This window comes from Phacochoerus africanus, chromosome 7, assembly GCF_016906955.1.
Source record: "Phacochoerus africanus isolate WHEZ1 chromosome 7, ROS_Pafr_v1, whole genome shotgun sequence".
Classification (NCBI taxonomy): domain Eukaryota; kingdom Metazoa; phylum Chordata; class Mammalia; order Artiodactyla; family Suidae; genus Phacochoerus; species Phacochoerus africanus.
Window position 1 is genome coordinate 48,628,119 of NC_062550.1, and position 25,811 is coordinate 48,653,929.

Below are 25,811 nucleotides of genomic sequence, written 5' to 3' on the forward strand. Positions count from 1 at the left end.
AGGACCTCAATACATTGCTTTCACATTCTGTAATTTTCCACATAGAAAGCAATAAAGAATTTTCAGAGAACTATCTCCTAGATATAACAAGAGAGTTTAGCAAAGAAGAAAACAAGAAAAACTGAAACAACTCAAAAGAAAAATGGGCAAAGGATTGACCAAGTGCTTTACTAGAAGGGAAATACAAGTGACCAGTCATCATACTGAAACTGCTCCACCTTATTAGCCATCAGGAGAATTCTAATTAAGACCATGCAGAATTATGATTTTACATCCACCTGCTGGCAAAACACAAAGTCCGATGAACTGAAGGACTATTCTCAGTGGATTTCTGAAGATCTTTTTGTCTGTATAGCTCCCTCCTCTCTGTAACTCTGCCCCAGAACTTCTACGCACCCCACCCTCTCTGAGTCCCCAGTCTGTACTTCCTCAGCCAGTGAGGCAGCCAAATGTTGCTTGCGATGATTTTCCCTGTTGTGCAGAAGAGAATTGCAAAGTTCCCTGGGACAATCACTAGGCTCACCTTGTTTTTTTACCTTCTCCCAGGCAGCACAATCTGGGACTGCCCATTGTCTAATACCTGAAAACAGCTGTTTAATTTACATTGCTCAGTTTCTAGGTGCTTGTAGTGGGAGGGTATATATGGTTCCTGTTATTCTCTCTTGGCTGGAAATGGTAATCCTCTGTGTTGTGCATGACGGAATTCTGAGAGAATGAAACAATGGAAGGAAAGGACTCAAGAAATCTGCACATGGGTGTCCTTGGACTTTTCCTGATCTTAAGATATGCCTGCATAGGGTAAAATTTCATGCAGTTAGGGGGGAAAAATGACAAAGGATCTTTCAACAGAATGGCTCCAAGAACTCAAGCAGGACATGAAGTTTTAAGCAGTCCTCACTGAGGAATTGAGGATTGCAAATCCTCATTGATCACTTGGGGCATTTATTAGAGACCTTAGATTGTTCAGATCACATAAATGAGAATAAATCATCCTTGTAGTAGAGATTACTCTGGATCTTCCCTAACAAAGCTTAGAATAAGACCCCGAAATAGTAACCTAATTTGCAATTAATGTTACCACCTATAAAAATAAAGTCTAACAGTCTGTAGAGGAAGTCGACAAAATCCAGACACAAAAAATGATCACTTTAAAAATTCACAATGTCCATAATTCAATGAAAAATTAATTTAACATTTGATAATCAATAAAATCTACCACTTTTAAGGCAAGAAGATGTGACCAATAATTAGGAGGAAAATCAGCCAATAGAAAAAGCCCAAAATGATGGAAACAGATGGAAATGATGGAATTAAAAGACAAGGCTGTTAGAACCATAACATACAAAGGAAAATGTGAAATGAATGAGAGAAACGGAGATATAAGAAAGAACCAAATGAAACCATAGACATGAAAAATAAAATATTTGAAATGAAAGTTCATCAAATTGGGCTAATAGAAGATTACATGTTGCAAAAGAAGTCTTAAAAACAGAAACTAACCACAATGAAGCACAGAGAAAATAATTTTAGTACATCTAATCCAGTTGTATATATATAAAAATTATAGGAATAATATTGTTATATCAAATCCAGCAGTACATATATATAGATATATATATATAGATGGATACATACATATATACTTATAAAATACATGTACAAAATGTACTCTATACACATAAAAATTTATATATGTGTGTGTTTATATATATAGCAGTGTTTATCCTGAGAGTGCAAGATTAATTAACATTGGATAATCAATAAACTTTACCATCTTAAAAAATAAATAATGAACATTATAATATCATCTAAATAGATATAAAACTATAATTTAAAAATTAACTGTCAATCATAAAACTTTTAGCAAAATAAGAATAGATGATTTTTTCAACATGGTAAAGGAAATTCATGAAAATCATAAGCTAACTTCATAATTAATAATAAGGAATTGAAATATTTTCCTAAGTTCAGAAAAAAAGGCAAGCACATTAATTCTCAATATTGCTATTCAGTGTTGTATATAGGCCATAGCCACAGCAACTCCAGATCCAAGCCGCATCTGCAACCTATGCCACAGCATGCAGCTATGCATGATCTGTAACCCGATGAGTGAGTCCAGGGATTGAACATGTATCCTCATAGATACTAGTTGGGTTCTTAACCCATTGAGCCACAACAGGAACTCCCTATTTTGTTGAAAAAAAATTAAGGGATCTTCTAAAAACATTACTAGAAATTACAGCAGAAATTATCACAACTGGAGTTCCTGTTGTGGCTCAGTGGTAATGAATCTGACTAGCATCCATGATCCCTGGCCTTGCTCAGTGGGTTAAAGATCCAGCATTGTCATTAGCTGTGATGTATGTTGCAGATGTGTCTCAGATCTCAAGTTTCTGTGGCTGTGGTGTAGGCCAGCAGCTGTACCTCCAATGTGACCCCTAGCCTAGGAAACTCCATATGCCACAGGTGCAGCCCTATAAAGCAAAAATAAAGAAGGAAAGAAATTACCACAACCTTGTAAATCAACTATATGTCAATAAAACTTAAAAAAAAACACTACTGAAGTTAAAAATGACTTTAGTCAGGTTAAATGAAACAAGGTCAAAATAAAAAATTAAATTACATTTCATGATATTGGAAATGGACATTTAAAATTTGAAATTAGAAAAAAATCAGTATATTTATATTGTTGAAAGGAAAATTATAAAATATATGTAAGAAAATTAATAAAGCATATGCAATCCTAAAAGGAAATAGGAGAAAACACTGGCAAAATTTGGACAAGCTGTTTTTTTTAAGTAGAACAAAAAAAATATGAAGTATAAAAAAATTACAGTATAAACATGAAAATTCCAAAATTTTGTGCACCATTAAGAAATAGGAAAGCAAGTTAAAGAACAAAATATTGGAGTTCCCGTCGTGGCTCAATGGTTAACAAATCCGACTAAGAACCATGAGGTTGCAGGTTCTATTCCTGACCTTGCTCAGTGGGTTAAAGATCCGGTGTTGCTGTGAGCTGTGGTGTAGGTCGCAGACACAGCCCGGATCCCATGTTGCTGTGGCTCTGGCATAGGCCAGTGGCTACAGCTCCAATTAGACCCCTGGCCTGGGAACCTCCATATGTCGCGGGTGCAGCCCTAGAAAAAGACAAAAAAGAAAAAAGAAAGAACAAAATATTTGCTTTCTTTCACTATAGATTAAAGGAATTGTATCTAGAATTTGTAAGAAATTTGTAATCCTAAATGAGAATGCAATAAACTCAAGTACAAAAAAAGAATGTGAATAGATACATTAGAAATTAACTATATGAAGGCCCAGTAAGCATATTAAAATTTTTGATATTAATATTCATAAAGGAAGTGTAAATTAAATCCACAATGAAGTGCCATTGCACATCTATTAGAATTAAAATGTCAAAAAGACTGAAAATTCAAAATTTTAGCAAGAATGTGAAAAAACCAAACTTCCTGTAAATTTCTGATGGGAATGTAAAAGTGGCACAACCACTCTGGAAAATAATTTAGCAGTATCTTATAAAGTTAAATATGTACTTGCTATATGACCCAGTAACTTTTATCCTTATTCACCCAAGAAAGATGAAACATGTCCACAGAAAGACTTGTTCACAAATATTCAGAGTAGCTCTATTTGCAATGGCCTAAACCAGAAATAACTTAAATATCCACCAACAAGTGAATGCACTTAACAAAGTGTAGTATTTCCATACACTGGAAAACTACTTAGCATTATGAAGAAATAAACTATTAATACACACAGCAACATGGGTAACCCATAAAAACATTTTGTTGCATGAAAGACAGCAGAGATTACTTCTGTACTGATGGTTTCTATTTATATGAAACTCAAGGAAATATTAACTTCATGTAATATGAAGTTGCCTGGATCCAGGGAGGGGTGGTGATTTTCTGGGGAGGAGGAACAAGGGAATGTGTTTGGGGTAATAGAAATATTTTGTAAATGATTTTGCTGATGGTCACAGTAGGTATGCTTTGTCAAAACTAAATGGACAGTTAAAATGAGTACTATCTATAAACTATGCTCGATAAAATTTTATTTTAAAAGTCTTGATAAAATCAAGTGGGGGAGATATCTCATGGTTTTGATTTGTATTTCTCTAATAATTAGTGACACTGAGAACAGTTTCATATACCTGGTGGCCATTCATACGTCTTCTTTGGAGAAATGCCTAGTCAAGTTCTTTTCCCACTTTTTAATTGGGTTATGAAATATTACCTCACTCCTGTTAGGATGGCTAGTGTTAAAAAAGAAACAAAAAATAAAAAATGTTGGCAAGGATACGGAGAAACCAGAACACTTGTACATTGTTGGTAATGTAAAATGGTTAGCTGCTACGGAAAAGAGTATACGGTTTCTTCAAAAATATAAAAATAGATTTACCATATAATACACCAATTCCGACTCTGTGATAGGTTTAAAAGAAATGAACTCAGGATCCTGAGAGAGATGCATTTCCATGTCCACTGCAGCATTGTACGCAATAGCCAAGACATGAAAACTACCTCAATGTCCATCAGTGGATGAATGCATAAAGGAGATGCAGTATATACAATGGCAAATTAGCCTCAAAATAGAAGGACATCCTGTTATTAGCAACAGTATAGATGAACCTGGAAGACCTTATGCTGAGTGAAATAAGCCGGTCTTAGAAGGACAAATACTGTACGATGTTACTTATATGAGGTACTTAAAATAGTCAAGCTCATAGAAGTAGAGCATAGAATGGTGATTGCCAGGGGCTAGGGAGAGGGGAAAATGAGGAGTTGTTCAATAAGTATAAAGTTTTAGGTACGAAAGAGGAATAAATTCTAGAAATCTGTTGTGCAACATTGTGATTATAATGAATAACTCAGTGTTGCATATTTAAGAGTGTAGGTCTCATATTGTGCTCTTTGCGCACACACACACACACACACACACACACACACACAAAGGGACACAAGGAAACATTTGGAGATAATGGATATGTTTATCACCTTGATTAGGCGACAGTGTCACAGGTATATGTGTTCCCGAAGTGGAAGATTCTTGTCTCATCAAAGAAGGAATTCAAAAATGAGATGGAAATTGAGACAATAAAGAGAGGATTTATTTAAGTGAGAAATACACCTCTTAAAGAGAAGTGGGCAGAGAGGTGAGTAGCTGCCCTGTGTTTCTTTGGCAGGCATTCAACTGCATAGGCAGAATATCCACTGAGAAGGAGGGTTTGGGGATCATATTCCCTGATTTTCACTCCAACTCCTCTTTCCTGACAGGGTAAGATTTTTGTTCTTATTAACTTTGATAGGAAGTGTCATGATGTTGGTGCATGATGGGTACTTTTTATCTGCATGGCTAATTTTATTGTACTAAGGGCATAATGAATAACAGGTTACATTTGAATGCTGTAGATGCATACCCTTTTCCACATTTCTTTGCCCTCCAGGGCACTTATCACCCCAAAATGTGTGGTTTTCTGTCAGTCTGGAGGTTCATGCTTTTGTTTGTCTTCCCATGGACCCCACTGTTTATATGGTACATGGTTTCCCACCACCTGGCCCCATGACCACTTTTCTCCATTCATACCTAGCTATCTGCCTGCTGTAATGATATGCATAAGTCCAAACACATCAAATTATATGTTAAAGGTACAGTTTTTGTATATCAATTGTACCTCAATAATGCTATTAAAAAATATAGTGGGTGGATATTGGATCAATGGGAACATTATACACTGCTATTGGGAGTATACATTTTTATAACCATGTTGAAAATAATTTGACATTATCTCATACATTTCAAAATGTGCATATCCCATCACCCAACTATTGCATGCCAGGGAATATACCCTCAAGAAATGTTGTCCGAAAATTCATAAGGAAGAGTAAAAACTAAGAAATGTCAAGATAATTTTGAAGAAAATAAGGTGAATTTGCCTTATCAGATATCAAGACCTATGATAAAGTAATGCTGTACATATAAAATAAGACATTATGATCTTTGTGCAGAAACAAATCAAATTACAAAAGAGAGAAGTTAGAAAAGATCCCTGTATATATGAGAAATGAAATAGGACAGGAGTATAATTAGCAGTGGGGAAATAATAGTTATTAACATATATAACTCATGTGTGTGAGAGATACTTATAACAACCTTAATATGTGCTGGTTACAGTTGCAAACACTTCCATATATTAAGATATAGTCCTCATAATCAGTCTATGAAAGCATACTATTCAAAAAATAGTAACAACAGGGATTCTTTTGGGATACTCAAGATAATTCCCTAGATTATTAAAATAATAAAAATGTACAATGTTGATGGGGTTCCCTTGTGGTGCAAGAGATTAAGAATCCAGCATTGTCACTGCTGGGGCGCGGGTTGCTGCTGCAGTGTGGGTTTGATCATTGACCCAGGAACTTCCACATGCCACAGACACAGCCAAAAAAAAAAAAGTACAATGCTGAACATTTGCAGCTCATATGAAAAATTATATTTATAATTGCCACTAAAAAGAAAAGACTTAAAGTCTTTAAAATATCTTTTAACCTATTAAAAATTATTGCTTTCTATATGCACACACAAACACACGCACACACACTATTTAGTAATTAGTAGACTTTTGGTAGGAACTTTAGAAAAATATATATGATTGTGTCAAACATAGGTGAGCAAATGGGAGAGAAAGTAGGTTATTCTTGCAAGTAAACAAAATCCTAAAAAAAACAGCTATTTTTGTTGAGAATTTTCTACATGCCAGATATTTTCTTTAGGCTATCTCAATTAGTATGTTATTAAAATGAACACAGACGATCAATACACATTACTTGAACTTCTTAAGTTTGGTAGGTAAAGCTCTCTTTTACTAGGAATCGAAAACCAAATGAAAATAATATAGAAAACACATAGATATAATGAAAATGACTTAAATATGTATGTTTCATCATTGGACCTCATAAGCCAAAAAGATACTTGGATTCCAAAGATGGAACAGTTTAAGTGGATCTAAATTAATCTAGGAGTATGTCCTCAGGGGGATGAATTTTGATAAATTTTTGAGTGTTTTTAGTATGAAGCATATGTTTATGTTTTAGTAAGAGGTTGGATATGGAGAAACATCTTCCTGGCTGGGGTGAATATGTGAGCAAAATTGGCTAGGAGGTAGCTATAGTTAACCAGTGTAGATAAAACAACATAATTCCTTAATCAAGATTAAGGAGCCAAAAAATCAAGATTTTATATTGTAGCCAATGGGTACCTCTTATGTTCTTGGGAATCCAAAGAGAATTAAATAGATGCAGCTAGAAATAACTGCATGAAAAACCTTGAAGAGGAAAGAAGTTGGTCATGGGCAAATAGTACAGTATAATGGCTAAGAATGCCACAGGCTCTGGAGTCAGATGAATGAACTCAAGTCCTGGTCCAATCACTTACTAGGTATGCAATTGTGGGCAAGATTTTTTTTTTTTCTTTTTAGGGCCAAACCTGCTGGCATATGGAAGTTCCAAGGCTAGGAATCAAATCGGATCTGTAGCTGCTGACCAGAGCCACAGCCACAGCCACAGCCACAGCAACATTAGATCTGAGCCACGTCTGCGACCTATACTACAGCTGAGCAAGGCCAAGAATCTTTAACTCACTGAGTAAGGCCTGGGATTGAGCCTGTGTTTTCATAAATGCTAGTCAGATTCTTTTCCACTGAGCCACAACGGGAACTCCATTTTTCCAGTTTTCAGGTTTTTTGGGTTTTATTTGTTTTTGTTTTTGTTCTTTTTTAAGATTCTTAACCTCTTTGTATCTCAGTTTGTTCAATAGCAAAAGGGAGTGAGAACTAAAACTTCTTTCATATTATTTTGAAAATTAAGTAAAGGATGGAGTTCCTGTCGTGGCTCAGTGGTTAACGAATCTGACTAGGAACCATGAGATTGTGGGTTCGGTCCCTGGCCTTGCTCAGTGGGTTAAGGATCCGGCGTTGCTGTGAGCTGTGGTGTAGGTTGCAGACGTGGCTCGGATCCCGAGTTGCTGTGGCTCTGGCGTAGGCCAGTGGCTATGGCTCCGATTCGACCCCTAGCCTGGGAACCTCCATATGCCGTGGGAGCGGCCCAAGAAATGGCAAAAAGACGACAAAAATAAATAAATAAAAATAAACAAAGAAAATTAAGTAAAGGAATCTAAGCAATTATAATAATACCTAGCATACGGTAAGCACCCCATACATGTTAGTTTTTATCATTAATATTGTTTTGGCTCTCCAACAAACAGTATTAAGAAGGGTCCAATAGAGCAGGAAAAGCCCTGACTTCACCTCCTCTCATGGACACAACAAATCTACACTTATATGTCGGACAGTTCCTTGTAAAGAAGACCTTAGTGCTGACTGGACAGCTATTGCACATAGACGGGCTGCATAGAAATGTGTAGGAAAGATGGAGACAAGGTATCCATGAGAACGCCACCCCCAACACAGCAGCTGCAATGAGGGATAGTGCTAAAACATCCAAGCACAGACTTGCCTGCTCTGAGATATAGTTAAAAAACAAAACAAAACAAAACAAACAAACAAACAAAAGCATCAGTTTAAAAGGCACCTAGACTTAATGGGAAGAAAATCCATTTACTCACCCTAGCACTCCAGTCAATTAGAGGTACCACTGAGTGCTATTGTTTGAGTTTTCCTGGGATTTCCTGATTTGTACTCATCACAACTCCAGCTGCCCTGCCAAAGATGGACTTGGCCCAGGAACTACCTCCATCCAAGGACTCTGGCCCCAGCAGTGGACAAAGGCAGCCTCGGGTGTGGTGCTCCCCAGGGACTGTCCCTGGCCAGGGGCCACTCCAGCACCAGTAGCCCTGCCAGGGCATTCTTGGGCACAAGCTCCCCAGGGATGGACCATGGCCTGGGTCTGCTCTGGCCACCCTCCTGAGGTAGCCTCAGGCACAACACTCTCCAGGGACTGCCCCAGCTGGAATTCACTCCAGCTCCAATCAGCCTGCTGAAGCTGCTAGGCACAAGTAGTCTAAACAGGGGAATCTCCCATACAGGGTCACTCCTTTGAAACCAGGAGAGGTAGTTGTTTTGGCTAATTCATAGAAACAAAAACTGAAAGTCAAAATGAATAAACAGAAGAATATGTTCCAAACAAAGGAACAAAATAAAATCTCAGGAAAAAAAACTTTAGTGGAATGGAAATAAGTAAATTACCTGATAAAGTGTTTAAAGAAACAGTCATGAGGATGGTTATTGTACTTGGGAGACAAATGGAGGAACTCAATGAAAACTTCAACAAAGACTTAGAAAATATAAGAAATAACTAATCAGAAATGGAGAATACAATAACTGAAATAAAGTATAGGAGGCCCAGATTCCCAAACCATATGAACCCAAAGAGATTGACTGCAAGCCATACTATAATTAAAATTTTAAGTTAAAGGAATTCCTGTTGTGGCACAGTGGGTTAAGGATCTGACTGCAGCAGCTCAGCTCACTGTGGAGATTCAGGTTCTATCCCTGGAGCAGCACATTAGGTTAAAGATCTGGTGTAGCCACAGCTATGGTGCAGTTTGCAGCTGTGGCTCACTTTTGATCCCTAGCCCAGGAACTTCCATATGCTACAGGTGCAGCTGAAAAAGAGGAAGAAGAAAAAAATTAAAGAGAGACTCTTAAAGGCAGCAAAACTAAAACAACTAATCACATGCAAGGGAAACTTTAGAAGACTAGCAGCTGATTTAAAAAAAAAAAAAAAAACATTACAGGCCCAAAGGGAGTGGCAGAATATAATTACACTTACAACCTATGATACTCTATTTGACAAGGTTATCACTCAGAATTAAAGGAGAGATAAAGAGTTTTCCAGACAGGCAGAAAACTAAAGAATTCATCATCAATAATACAGCCTTGCAAGAAATGCTAAAAGTCTACTTTAAGTGCAAAAGAAAAGGACACAACTAGAAATAAGAACATACATAAAAGAAAATATCTCACTGATAAAGGCAAATATAGGGTATAGGCAGTGGATCTGCCACTTTAAGTGTGAGGGTTAAAAAACAAAAGTAGTGCAGTCAAATACTGTAACTAATTAAGGAATACACAAAATAAAAAGACAGAAAATGTGATATTAAAACATAAAACTTGGGGGGGGGAGTAAAAATGTAGTGCTGTTAGAATGCCTTTTTTTTTTCTCTTTTAGGGCCACACCTGTGGCATATGGACATTCCCAGGCTAGGGGTTAAATTGGAGCTGTAGCCACTGGCTGACACCACAGCCACAGCAATGCCAGATTCTTAACCCACTGAGTGAGGCCAAGGATCGAACACTTTTCCTCAAGGGTACTAGTCAAATTAGTTTCCATGGTGCCACAAGGGGAACTCTCTTTTTTTTAAAAAATGCTTTTTGAACTTAAGTGATTATCAGCTTAAAATAGATGGCTATAACCATGACAGAAGATAATATACAAAACAGAATATAGGGAGTTCCAGTCATGGCTCAGTGGTAATGAACCTGAATGATATCCATGAGGATGTGGGTTCAATCCCTGGCCTCACTCAGTGGGTTAAGGATCCAGCGTTGCCATGAGCTGTGGTGTAGGTTGCAGATGCAGCTCAGATCCTGTGCTGCTGTGGCTGGGGTGTAGGCCAGCAGCTGCAGCTCCAATTTGATCCCTAGCCTGGAAACTTCCATATGTCACAGAAGCAGCCCTGAAAAAAAAAATAAACAAGGAAGGGTATATATATATACCCCAAGGAAGGGTATATATATATACCCATTCATATATATATATATATATATATATATATATGAATGACTGGATCACTTTGCAGTACAGAAGAAATTCACATAGCATTGCACAAAAATTAAATAAATAACAAGGACATTCTATATGCAGGGAACTCTACTCAGTATTCTATATTAACCTATATTGGAAAATATCTGAAAAAGAGTGAATATATGTATATGTATAACTGAATCACTTTGCTGTATGCCTGAAACTAACACAACATCATAAATTAACTATATATCAATAAAAAATAAAAATTAGGAGCCCCCCCAAAATAGATGGGTACATATATAGGTGGATATATATGAAACTCATGATAACTACAAACCAAAGAGCTGCAATGGACAGACAAAAATAGGGAGAAAGGAATGCAAACCTAATGCTAAAGAAATCCATCAAAGCACAAAGGAACAAATCAAAAGAAAACAGGAATATAAAAGCAACCAGAAAACAATTAACAAAATTGCAATAAGTATATACCTATCAATAACTACTTAAACATAAATGGACCATATGTTCCAATCAAAACACACAGAGTAGCTGAATGGATAAAAAACAAGATTCGTTGGAGTTCCTGCTGTGGCAGTGGAAACAAATCTGACTAGGAACCATGAGATTGCAGGTTTGATCCCTGCTCTCACTCAGTGCATTAAGGATCCAGCAATGACATGAGCTGTGGTGTAGTTCACAGATGCAGCTTGGATCCAGTGTTGCTGTGTCTGTGGTGTAGGTCAGTAGCTGTAGCTCCAATTAGACTCCTAGCCTGGGAACCTCCATATGCTTTGGGTGCAGCCCTAAAAAGACAAAAGACACACACACACACACACACACACACACACATGAAGAAACAAGATCCATATATATGATGCCTACAAGAAACCCACCTCAGATCTAAAAACACATGCAGACTGAAAGTGAGGGGATGCAAAAAGGAATTCCATGCAAATGGAAATGAAAATAAGCTGGGATAGCAATATTTATATCAGACATAATAAGCTTTGAAATAAGACAAGAGAGTTCTGCTGTGGCTCAGCAGGTTAAGAACCTGACTAGTATCTGTGAGGATGAGGGTTCAATCCCTGGCCTTGCTCAGTGGGTTAAGGATCTGGCATTGCTGTGAGCTGCATGGTAAGTTGGAGACTTGGCTTGGATCTGGCATTGCTGTGGCTGTGACACAGGCCAGCAGCTGAAGCTTTGATTTAACCCTTAGCCCAGCAACTTCCATATGCCATAGATACAGCCCTAAAAAAGAGAAATAAATAAACAAATGAAACAAAGAGAAATAACAAAAGACAAAGGAGTAATTTACATGATAGAGGGAACAATCCAACAAGAAGTTGTACTAGTTTGAAATATACATGGAACAAACCAACATGGGAGCACTTAAATACATAAGAAAATATTAGCAAACATAAAGGGAGAAATTGACAGTAGCATAGTGAACTTTAACATATTACATCAATAGGCAAATCATCCAGACAGAAAATCAGTACAGAAACACTGGCCTTAAATGACACATTAAACCAGGTAGACCAACTATATATATACACATACATACGCATTCCTTCCAGAGCTGCAGAATATACATTCTTTTCAAGTGCATATGGAACGTTCTCCAGAACAGATCATATTCTAGTCCACAAACAAGTATTGATTAATTTAAAAAATATTAAAACCATACTAAGCATCTTTTCCAACCACAACAATATGGGACTGGAAATCAGGAAAAAAACCTGCAACACACAAACTTGAAGACACTAAACAATATGCAATTAAACAACCAATGGGCCATGGAAGAAATCAAAGAAAAAATCAAAAAATACCTGGAGACAAATGAAACTGGAAACATAATCCAAAATTTATGTGATACAGCAAAAGCAGTTCTAAGAGAGAAGTGTATACAAGAAGTAATACAAGCTTACCTCAGGAAATAAGACACATCTGAAACAAAAAAAAATCTAACCTTATACCTAAGGTAACTGAAAAAGAACAGCAAACAAACTTCTGCCAAACTTGGTAGAAGGTTTTCCTTAGTAATAAATATCAGAGCAGATATAAATGATACAGAGACTGAAATAATAGAAAAGCTCAGAGTTCTCTGGTGGTTCAGCAGCTTAAGGAACCAGCATTGTCACTACTATGGTTTGGGTCACTGCTGTGGCTCAAGTTTCATAGCTTTCACATGCCAGCCAAAAATAAAAAAATATATATAAAATCTCAGTGAAACTAAGAGCTGGTTTGTTACAAAGATAAACAAAATTGATAAACTTTATCCATACTCATGCAGAAAAAAGAGAAGGCCCAAATAAATAATATCAGAAATGAAAGAGGTGAATACAACTGACGCCACAAAAATACAAAGTATCAAAAAAGATTACTACAAAAAATTGCACACCAATAAAATGGACAACGTAGAAGAAATGAATAAATTTCTATAAACATATAATTTCCTAGTGCTGAATCAGTAAGAAAAAGAAAATATGAACACACAGATACCAATAATGAAAACAAAACAATGATGAATTAAAAAAAAACTCCCAATGAACAGAAGTTCAGGACCAGACAGCTTCACAGGTAAATTCTACTTAACATTTAAAGAAGAGTTAATACCTATATTTATCAAACTACTTCAAAATTGAAGAGGAAGGAACACCATCCAACTTGCTCTACTAGGCCAGCATCATCCTGATACCTACAACCAGAGAAATACACCATTTGTAGGCCAATATCCCTAAGGAACATAAATTAAAAAATCCTCAACCACGTATTAGCAAACCAAATTCAACAATACAGTAAAAGGACCATATACCACCATCAAGTAGGATTTATCCCAGGGATTCAAGCATGGCTCAGAGTCCAGAGTGCTCACCATTACACCATGGAACTTCTTCGCAAGAATTGCTCAGTATCTACAAATTGATTAATGCGATATGCCACATTAACAAATTGAAGAATAAAAAGAAGGAGTTCCTGTCATGGCTCAGTGGTTAACAAACCCAACTAGGGTCCATAAGGGTGTAGGTTTGATACCTGGCCTTACTTGGTGGGTTAAGGACCCAGCGTTGCCATGAGCTGTGGTATAAGTTGCAGAATGCTGCTTGGATCTGGCATTGCTGTGGCTGTGGTGTAGGCCAGCAGCTGTAGCTCTGATTGGACCCCTAGCCTGGGAACCTCCATATGCTGCTGGCCCTAAAAAGCAAAAAAAAAAAAAAAAAAAAAAAAAAAAAAAAAAAAAAAAAGGAATACAAAGTATAAGATCCCTTCTATAGATGCAGGGAAAACTTTTAACAAAACTCAACATTCATTTATAATAAAAACTCTTTAAAAAGTGAGTATAGAGGGAACGTACCTCAACATAACAGAGGCCGTATATGACAGATATCAAGGCAACTCATGTTTAATAGGGAAAAGATAAAAGCATTTGCTCTAAAGTCAGGAAAAATACAAGAAGGATGCCCATATTTTTTCCTTTTTTTGCTACACTCATGGCATATGGAAATTCCCAGGCCAGGGATCAAATCCTAGCCACAACTGTGATGTATGCCACAGCTGCAGCAATGCTGGATCCTTGACACACTGCACTAGGCTGGGAATTGAACTCACACTGCTGTAGAAACAATGCTGGATACATAATCCACTGTACCACAGAGGGAACACCAAGGATACCCGTTCTTGCCACTTTCATTCAACACAGTATTGGAAGTCCTACTCACAGTGAAATAAAGAAATAAAAGGCACTCAAATTGGAAAGGAAGAAGTAAAATTGTCACTGACTGAAGATGACATGATACTATACATAAAAATCCTAAAGACGTCACCAAAAATTATTAAAACTAATAAATGAATTTGGTAAGGCTCAGGATACAAAATTAACACAGAGAAATCTGTTGCATTTTAATATACTGATGATGAACTATCAGAAGGAGAAATTAATAAAATAGTTTTATTTATAATTTAATCAAAAAGAATAAAATACCTAAGAATAAATCTAACCAAGGAGGTAGAAAACTTGTACTTGGAAAACTATTGATGAAAGAAATTGAAGATACAAATAAATGGTAAGATATACCATACTCATAGATTGGAAGAATTAATATTTTTCAGAATGATCATTCTCCACAAGGCAGATTCAATGCAATTTCTGTTCAAAAACCAATGGCATTTTTTTACAGAACTAGAATAAATAATTCTAAAATTTCTATTGACTAAAAAAAAACCTCTATAAATAACCAAAATCTTGAGAAGAACAAAGTTGGAGGTATTATGCATTCTGATTTTAAACTATACTATAAAGCTACAATCATCAGAAGAGTATGGCACTGCCACAAAACAGACATATCAATGGAGCAGAATAAAAAGCCCAGAAATAAACCCATACTTGTATAATTGATTCACCTATAACAAAAGAGAAAAGTATATACATGGGAAAAGACCATATCTTCAATAAACTAGTGTTAGGAAAACTGGACAGCTACATACAAGAGATTCAAAGTGGATTACTTTCTCACACCATATACAAAAACAAACTCAATATTTATTAAAGGCCTATTTTTTTTAACACATAAAACCGTAAAACTCCTAGGAGAAGACATTGGCAATAACCTCTTTGACATTAATCTTTGCAATTTTTTTTTGTTATGTCTCCTCAGGCAAAGGGAACAAAAGCAAAATAAAAAAATGGGACTATGTCAAACTAAAAAGCTTTTGCAGTGTGAGGGAAACTGCTAACAAAATGAAAAGGCAGCCTACTAAATGGAATAATATACTTGCAAAAAATATATTGGATAAGGGGTTGATATCTGAAATATATGAGGAACACATACAATTCAATATAAAAAGACAATTCAAATATGGGCTAAATATCTGAAAAGACAATTTTCCAAAGAAGACATACAGATGAACAACAGGGACTTGAAAAGGTGCTCAACATCACTAATCATCAGGAAATGCAAATCAAAACCACAATGAGATATCACCTCACATCTGTTTGAATGGCTACTATCAAAAAGACAAGAAACAAGTGTGGTGAGAAAACTGAGAAAAGGGAGCATTTGTGCACTATTTGGTTGAAATGTAAATTGGTGCAACCACTATGGAAAACAGTGTGGAGTTTCCTCAAACAACTAAAAATAGAACTATTATATAATGTAACAATTCCAGTTCTAAGTCTTTATTGAAAGAAAATGAAATCACTAATTTGAAAAGATACATGTATCCTATGCTCATTGCAGCATTATTTACAATTGTTAAGATATAGAAGCAATCTATGTGTCCATCAATACATGGATGGATAAAAAAGATGTTATATATATATAATATTAATCAGCCACAAATGAAGAATAAAAGCAGTAGTGGCAACACAGGGAGTATTGTGCTAAGCAAAATAAGTCAAGATAGAAAAACAAATACCATATGATTATATATGGAATAACATATATGGGATCTAAAAAGATAAAACAGGTGAAGAAACTAAACAAAACAGAAACAGACTCATAGATACTAAGAACAAACTGGTTTTTGCCAGAGGTAATGGAGTTGGGAGGAATGGACAAAATGGGTAAAGGGGTTAAGAGGTATAAACTTCCAGTTATAAAATAAATAAGTCAGGGGGATGTAATGCACAGCATGGAGAATATAGTCAATAATATTTTAGTAAGTTTACATGGTGATGAGTGGTAACTGGTCTGAATGTGGTGTACATTTCATAATATACAAAAATATCACATCACTATGTTTTATGCCTGAAACTAATATATGTCAATTATAATTCAACTTTAAAAAAGAAAAAAATGTTAATAAGGTAAAAGACAAAATGATTGCTTTAGGTTGTGAATATAATCCAATTATAATTTAGGTGAAACACCAACTTTAATGCACATACACACACCTGCAAGCCAGGAAGAGGTGACAGTTTTAACAGGGCAATTGTAAGACTCCATTAAGTCTTGCTCATAGAAACAGGAGTAGAGATGATTTGGAGAGGTATTATTAGCCAAGCAAAGTGTTGGAACTTGTAAAGGACCCAGAATTACTTTTATAAGAATTTGGAAGGGACTGTGACGAATACTGTTTAAACATGTAACAATTCCTGAATTACCATCTCAGTGAGTCATGCTGCACTTATTGTACCAGGGAGTATAGGGGGTCACACCCATTCACATTCTTGCACATACTGGCCTGTTGGCTTACAGGGGATGGGGTGTTTATGGACATAACCTTACTCAAGCCTGTGCTCCATGCAGAGTGGCAAATATTACGCTAAAGGCCTTGATCTAGCCTCAGTCTGCATATTTCACATACTTTTTCTAACCTATGTTAGGCTTAAAATCCTTACTTCATCATTATCTCATAATGATCTTGTACCCAGTTGAAGGTAACTAAGTTTTTTTTGTTTGTTTTTTTTTTTTCCACATGGTCACATCTTCCTCATCCTGGGTTTATGATTTAGGGACTTTAGAAAAGGACTTTAAATTCCTCTAGTTATATTTCAGTTTTCTAGATTTGGTCCATCATTCTGTCCATCTGCTGATGCCAATGGTAATCCATTCTGTCTTTGGGTCCTCAGCATATATGGTTAACCATATGTCCTATGACTCCACTGAAATCATTAATAAAAATATTGACTATAATAAGGTGAAGGACAAAGCCCTAAATTAAGTCACCACAGAAATCCCTCCAGTTAACATAAATTTAATAGTTAGCAAACTGTAGGCATATACAATTAGCTATAGATAGTGGACTATATTATTCATCCAAATCAAGGGATTATGTAATGGGGAGACTATATACAGTTAGAGAATTCAGGAAAAAATCCCTTAAACTGAAATCCCAAAATGTGGCTCTGATGCTTCTCATTTGCTATAACTATTCAATTTCTAATAGGGCTATAGTTTTAGGGATACACTTCTGAATCTAAACCTGTGTTTTAAAGTGCAAACAGGAGCTCCTAAAAATCATCTATGTGTGTTTCTCATAGCATTAGTTCTGAGAGATTTTTGGTTAAAACAGCAACACATAAGTCAGACAGAAAGACAAATAGCATATGATGTCACTTGTATGTGGTATCTGAAAAAAAATGATACAAATGGAACTTATTTACAAAATAGAAAGCAACTCACAGACATAGAAAAAAAACTTATGGTTACCAAAGAAGAACAGTAAAGGGGAGGGACAAATTAGGAGTTTGGGATTATCATATACACACTACTATATATGGGATATATAACCAACTAGGACCTACTGTATAGCACAGGAAATTCTACTCAATATTCTGTAAAAACAGAATATTTTAAAATTCCTAGGGAAACATGGAGACCCCAAATAGCCAAAGCAATGTGGAAAAAAGAAAGAGAATATTTTAAAGTTCGTAGGGAAACACAAAGACCCCAAATAGCCAAAGCAATGTTGAAAAAAAAAGAAAAACAAAAATGGAGGGATTAAGTTTCCTGATTTTAGACAATACTACAAAGCTACAGTCATCAAAACAATATGGTACTGATACAAAAACAGAAATATAGACAAATATAACAGGATAGAAAGCCCAGATATAAAACCAAGTACCTATTGGCAACTAATCTATGATAAAGGAAGACAGAACATATACACAGCAGAAGAGAGATAGCCTCTTTAATAAATGGTGCTGGGAAAACTGGAAAGCTACATGTAAAAGAATGAAAATAGAGTACTATATACTACCATATACAAAAAAAAAACTTAAAATGGATTAAAGACCTAAATATAAGGCCAGATACTATAAAACTCCTAGAGGAAAACATAGGCAGAATGTTCTTTAACATAAATCACAGCAACATCATGTTTGGTCCACCTCCTAGAATAATGACAATAAAGACACAAATAAACCAATGGGGCCTAATCAAACTCAAAAACTTTTGCACAGCAAAGGAAACCATTAAAAAAACAAACAAACAAGAAGACAACACACAGAATGGGAGAAAATCTTTATCAACGATGCAACAGACAAGGGTCTAATCTCCAAAAGATACAAACTCATGGAACTCAAAAACAAACAAACAAAAATGAACAACCCAATTGAAAAATGGGCAGAAGATCTGAATAGACATTTCTCCAAAGAAGACATATGGATGGCCAACAGGCATATGAAAAAATGTTCAGCATCATTGATTATTAGATAAATGCAAATCAAAGGTACTATGAGGTACCACCTCTCATCAGTCAGAATAACCGTCATTAACAAGACAACGAATAATAAATGCTGGAGAGGGTGTGGAGAAAAAGAACATCTCCACTGCTGGTAGGGTTGAAAATTGGTACAACCACTATGGAAAACAGTATGAAGGTACCTCAAGAAACTAAATATAAAATTACCATATGATCCAGAAATTCCACTGCTGGGCATATATCCTGACAAAACTTTCATTGAAAAACATCCATGCATCCATATGTTCATAGCAGCATTACTCACAATAGCCAAGACCTGGAAACACCCTAAATGTCTATGACAGATGAATGGATTAAGAAGATATGATACATAGGCTGAAAATCTCCTCATCACTCAGCTGATTTTCTGAGGTTTTTCCTTTCTCCCTCATCTGAGTTATAGTTCTCTGTCTTTTCATTTTTATAGGTTTTTGGTGTGGTGACCTCTTTACAGATAGATAATAGAGTTGTAGCCTCTCTTACTTCTGGTGTTTGCCCCCCTTGTGGCTGAAGTTGGTATGGGGGCTTGCTGTAGGCTTCCTGATGGGAGGGGTTGATACCTGCCCACTGGTAGGAGGAGCGGATTCCTATCCCTCTGGTGGGTGAGGCTTTGTCTCTGAATGGGATTAGAGGCGGCTGTGTTCCTGGGGAGACTTTAGGCAGACTGTTTACTGAGGGCCTGGGCTGTGATCCCACCTGGATTGTTGTTTGGCCTGGGGTTTTCTCGGGTGCTGATGGGTGGTGCCAGATTTTCCCAAAATGGCCCCCTCCAGAGAAAGGCATGCTGCTGAATACTCTGGAGAGCTTTGCTTCCAATGTCCTTCTCCCACAAGAAGCCACATTCACCCCTGTTTTCCCAGGATGTCCTCCAAGAACTGCATTCAGGTTTGACCCAGATCCCTATGGAGACTTTTCTTTGCCCTGGGACCCAGTGCACGTGAATGTCTGTGTGTGCCTTTTAAGAATGTGGTCTCCATTTCCCCCAGTCCCATGGAGCTCCCACTCACAAGCCCCACTGGCCTTCAATGTCAGATGCTCCGGGGCTCTTTCTCCCAGTGCCAGATCCCCACATGTGGGAGTTTGATGTGGGGTTCAGAACTCTCACTCCTGTATGTGAGTCTCTTTGAAACAGTAACTTTCCAGTCTGTGGGGCTTCCCACCCCTGAGGTATGGGGTTGTTTATATCATGTAATCACCCTTCCTACCTCTTGATGTGGCCTCCTCTTTGTCTTCTGGAGTAGGGTATCTTTTTTAAGGTTTTCGGTCCATTTGGTTCAAGATTGCTCAGCCTTTAATTGTGAATTTTGCTGTTCTTAGGAGAGAGGTGATGATCATTATACAACTATAGATGTGATAAATTCATTTGAGTAATAAAAATAATAATAATAAAAAAGAAGATGTGATACATATATACAATGGAATATTGCTCAGCCATAAAAAGACAAACTAATGCCTTTTGCAGCAACATGGATGGAGCTAGAGACTCTCATACTAAGTGAAGTAAGCCAGAAAGAAAAATACAAATACCATATTATGTCATTTATTTGTGGAATCTAAAATACGGAACAGGAGTTCCATTGTGGCTCATCAGAAACAAATCTGACTAGCATCCATAAGGATGCAGGTTAGATACCTGGCCTCATTCAGCAGGTGTTGCCATGAGCTGTGACGTAGGTCGTAGATGTGGCTCAGATCCAGCATTACTGTGGCTGTGGTATAGGCCAGCAGCTACAGCTCCAATTTGATCCTTAGCCTGGGAACCTCCATATGCCACAGGTGCAGCTCTAAAAAGACAAAATAAAATAAAATGAGGAACAGATGATCCTATCTAAAAATAACAAAGAAGTAAACAAAAAAAACAGAAACAGAACATAGCAAAGAAGAACAGTCTTGGGGTTCTCCGCTGGGGACATGGGGGGAAGAGGAGGGAGTGGGAGGACGGGTATTTTGGGGGTTTTGGGTGATGCACACTGTTATATCTGGAATGGATGGGCAATGGGATCCTACTGTACAGCATAGGGAAATGTGTGTGATTGGATCACTTTGTTGTACAACAAAACTTGATGAAACATTGTAAATCAACTATTCTTTAACAACAATAAAATTTTTTTTAAATTCTGTAAAAACCTATATGAGAAAAGAATCTGATAAAGAATGGATATATGTATGTATATAACTGAATCACTTTGTTGTACACCTGAAACTAACATAACATTGTGAATCAGCTATACTCCAATACAAAAAATAAAATAAAATAAAATAAAACAACAACAGCAAAACCAACACTTGTTTCATAGTCAAATCTATTCTGAAGATGCTACCTAGCATGGAAAGTTTTTAGACATTCACACTGCAGTTTAGCATCATAAACTCAGAAAATCCCCCAGGGCCAAGGAACTTACTCAACTAGAAAATATCTATTTATGAGACATCACTTAACCCTCAGGGAATTGCAGTTAGAGGATGATGGGAGAGCCTTAGGGACCTGTGAACAAGCTCTAACACTCCAAGGAGAGGCCCTCAGTGTAAAGTGGATGGAATGCCATTGTGTAGGGGAGCCTAAATCCTGTGTGAGGAGAGGTCCCAGTCTCTGTGTATTCTACTGGTTTTCTTCCACTGTGCTGAAAGTTTCCTGAAGCTCAGTGTTCTTCCTCACTGCTCTGTTGGTCCCTGCAGAAGAGTGCGGAGGACAAGGATGATAACTGTGATTCCAGAAAGACAAGAGAAGAACTATAGGCAGTCCTGGTTCAAACTGGAATCTTCCTGAGTGGGGTGTCTAGATAGTTCTCCGTAACAAAGGAAAACAATTTGCTGTGAAGTACAAAGTACAATGTCGCTAAAAGGTGTGACTCTTGTGTCAGGTACTCCCATTCCCATGGCTGACCATAACTTGTTCTATAAGGTATAGCTAAGGTGACACCATCTAGTCTCTGGAATGAACGAGAAGAAAGATATACTTATTTTCTGCCTCCCCCCCTCAACTCTTTGAAAGTCCTTCTGCTTTGAGAGGGTCAGAGATAAGAAGAAAGAGAAGAGTCTGTATTTTGTTGGCTGTCTTTGCAGGAGGAGGAACGACCAGGAAGGCGCACTGGTGGGTACAGAGGAACGGGGTTGGCCTCTGCTTCACACAAGCCAGGACTGGTGCCTGCGTCTTCCTTCCCCTCTCCCTGCATGTCTGGGATTGAGGGATTAGAAGAATGTCAAGACATGATTTCAGCTTTTTGATTATCCAGGAATTATGTCAGGCAGCCAGACAACACACTCCCGCCTTGCCTCCTTGCCTGAGAACTGACCCTGACTTAGCAAGACTACACTCCTCCCAACATAAAATTCAGTCCCCGCATTTGGTCACCCATGTCTTCTCCCACACACTCCAGAGGCCAAATGTGTTTAATGACCATAGATTATTCATCATCCAGTGGGCTACCACCCTGCAGAGACTCCCACTGAGATCAGAATGTTCATTTCCCTGTCCGGAGTCAGCTGTGATGTTAATCCATATTTTGTCAGGGGAGTCCAAGGTTTTCCCATTAGCTCATATATTAGACAGTATGTCAGTGATAAGATGCTTTTGTCAGTGGCAGGACTTATGTTCCCAGATCCCTAAACAATAGCTTTTTAAAGAGTTCTTCCAGTCTTGAAACACATACATTCTTCCACCCAGTCCACCTTCTCTGCCTTTTGTTTTTCTTTGTATTTTTCTTGGCAGATGTTGGCTGTTGGAAAAATACTCCTTTCACCTAAGTGCTGTCAGGTCTCACAGAGAGCAAAGAAAATGGCAAGTTAATGAATTCAGGATCCTTTCTAGCAGAAGGTGTGTCTCAGTTCCATGTGTCACATCTGGCAGTAGATTAAAACAAAACATAACAATGGAGTAAAGATGAAGCTCTCAGAAATCTGAGGTTAAAACAGAATTAAATAAATGTCATACATGTAAATGTCCTTAAAACCCAGAGTCTCTGATGAAACTAGAGAAAAGGGGACCAAAGAAACAATTTCAAAGCAGTCATTATCTGGGCAATTTAAACAATACCTAAAAAGCAGCAGTAAGAGGTTTTCAAAACGAACCTGGCCCCCAAATGGGCAGTATTTGAGGCTCTTGCCCCATCAGCGCTATCTGACAGAGGACCAGTAATGACCTGCCTGTAATAGGACATCTTTCCCATGATGCCAGAGCTGCTCTGCACACATCCCCCTCAAAGTCTCTTCTCTGTAATGGCACTGCTGGAGCTTTGAAGAAAATGAAGGATGATTGGTTCTTATTTCAAATAGGCTTACAGAATCCATATCTCCAAAAACATCTTGTTTTAACATTATTCCAGTATGTTTGGTCACAGTATTTATACACTGAATGAGTTGGGGGGCAAGGGCATATATCTCATTTGAAGCAGAATTTTTATTATTATTTTTTTTATTTTTGCTTTTTAGGGCTGCACCTACAGTATATGGAGATTCTCAGGTGAGGGGCCAAATTGGAGCTACAGCTGCCAGCCTACCCACAGCCACAGCAACACAGGATCCAAGCCACATCTATGACCTACACCACAACTCATGGCAATGCCAGGTCCTTAACCCACTAAGTGAGGCCAGGGATCGAACCCATAACTTCATGGTTCCTAGTCAGATTCATTTCTGCTGCACCATGATGGGAATTCCTGAAGCAGAATTTAATATGAGCAATAGTAGAGGAAAATGGAGACTTCTTTGGATATGATCTTTTAGATCTTAAAAGAAAAGAACAAAACTTTGAAATGACATAACTGAAGAAGTAATTAATTTCATAAACGACTCTTGAAAATAGGTTATACAGCAGATATTTGTATAAAACAATAAATACCATCAAGATGGTACCAGTTGGATGGACAGGGGTTTGGGGTTGGTAGATGCAAACTATTACATTTAGAATGGATAATCAATGAAGTCCTACTGTACAGAATGGTGAACTATATCCAATCTCTTAGGACAGAACATGATGGAAGATAGTATGAGAAAAAGAATGGCTATATATGTATGACTGCATTATGCTGTACAGCTGAAGTTGACACTACTCTGAAAATAAACTATACCCTTAAAAATAAAATAAAAATAAAATTTCAGTGCCAAAAAATATGGTACCAGCAGAAGTTTTTAAAATTTAAAATCCTAATGGAGTACTAAGTCAGAGCACCATTTAGCAGAAAACCTTTCCTTGGTAAAAATAACAAAGGAGACATTCCTTCTGAACATTTGAATTCCTTAAGAGTATGGCACCCTGATCTCCTCATAAAAAAACAAAAGCATCACTTACTGCCTAAACTCTTCAGGAAAATAGATCAGATAATCATATCTAAAGATACTGCTCGTTGAAAGTGAGAACAATTATATTTCACATCTACAAAGTGATGGAAAGTTTTGTTTGCCTAAACCACTAACAAACCTTTCTTTGCCAAAAGCAAAAGAAGAAAAAAGTAATAACAAAAACTGCAGATTAATAAACACAAATCCTCAGTGGTGCAATTAACCTCAAAAAAATTCATGTGCTCATTGGGCACCTCATCATCCCTGGCTTCTCAGCTTACCCTTGTACTTCATTCCTTACCAGATGTCAAGTACAGAGTCACTTTAACAGATAAATATTTGCTAAATGAACAAATAATAGTAGGATGGAAAGCAGATATTCAATAAAAGTACTCGTCTTCCTCAAAGACTTGAAAGTGGGGAAACTAAGAGCAAAATTTTCTAGGTGGAGAAAAATTGCCATTTTAAAAAATGATTCAAGAGTGAGCATGTTACCTATTGGAAGGTTAGAGAGAGTCTCTCTGTAAGGGATACAGAAGCATTCTCAGGAGCCATAATGGACTGATGTTATAGACTGATGCTACAATTCCAGAGACCAAGACTCTGGTCTCATACTGAACATCATTATAAAGGGGTGCCAGAGTAGGGGCATAAACTCCTATATCTGGAGAGTAGGAACGGTTGGCCAGTCAGAGGTCTTTTTGCAGGGATGCCAGGGAGCTGAATGGGACAAACCCCAGGGACCATAAGGAAACTTGCTGGGAAACCAGTCAAGGGACAAAACCCAGTAGATTAAAAGGAGAATTTTGAGAACAGAATATCATTTACTCTATTTTTCCAAACCCTTGCAAACTCTAACCCAGGGACCTGAACAAGTTACCTGGAGAAGGGGGCTTATCACTGATAGGACTGTATGCATAAAACTGCTATAAAACATGTGAGTTCAAGGAGATGCTGTATGTACTAGTGCAACAAAATGAGTATAAAAGATGTTTCCTTCCCTTTGCTAAAGGGGCTATAGGAGCACCCTGGAAGGAATAACGGAAGAAGGGAGAGTGGTCACAAAGACAGAATACCTACACCAAGATCACATTTTTTTTTACCCTTATCTTCTAGTGGGTTTCCTCCATACTCCAAATAAAACTGAGTCTTTGCCCAGGTGAACAAAATTGTTTGCATCCACCCTTCCCTTCTCACCCACTGTAGTTCCTCCCACTCTCACTCCTGCTCTCTGCTTCAGTCGTTAAGACTTTCTGCTGTTTCATAAACAAGCCAAACTGCTGCCATCTTTGGGTCTCTACCTTAGCATTCCCCTCTATCTGGCCTGCTCTTACCCTAGATCTTTACCTTGCTTCTTCTCTCATTTTAAGGAGGTTTCTGTTCAAATGTCACCTCTTCAAGAGGCCTTTCCTGAGTTCTAGAATGTGTGAGGAAAAATTAGAGTTGCATGAGGTTTCCCTGTTCTGAAAGTTGAGGCTAAATCAGAATTGAGCTGTGGGTTAACAATATCTCTGTTATTCCACAGAGTCTAGGGTAGCCAGAAACGCATGGGTTCACAGATAC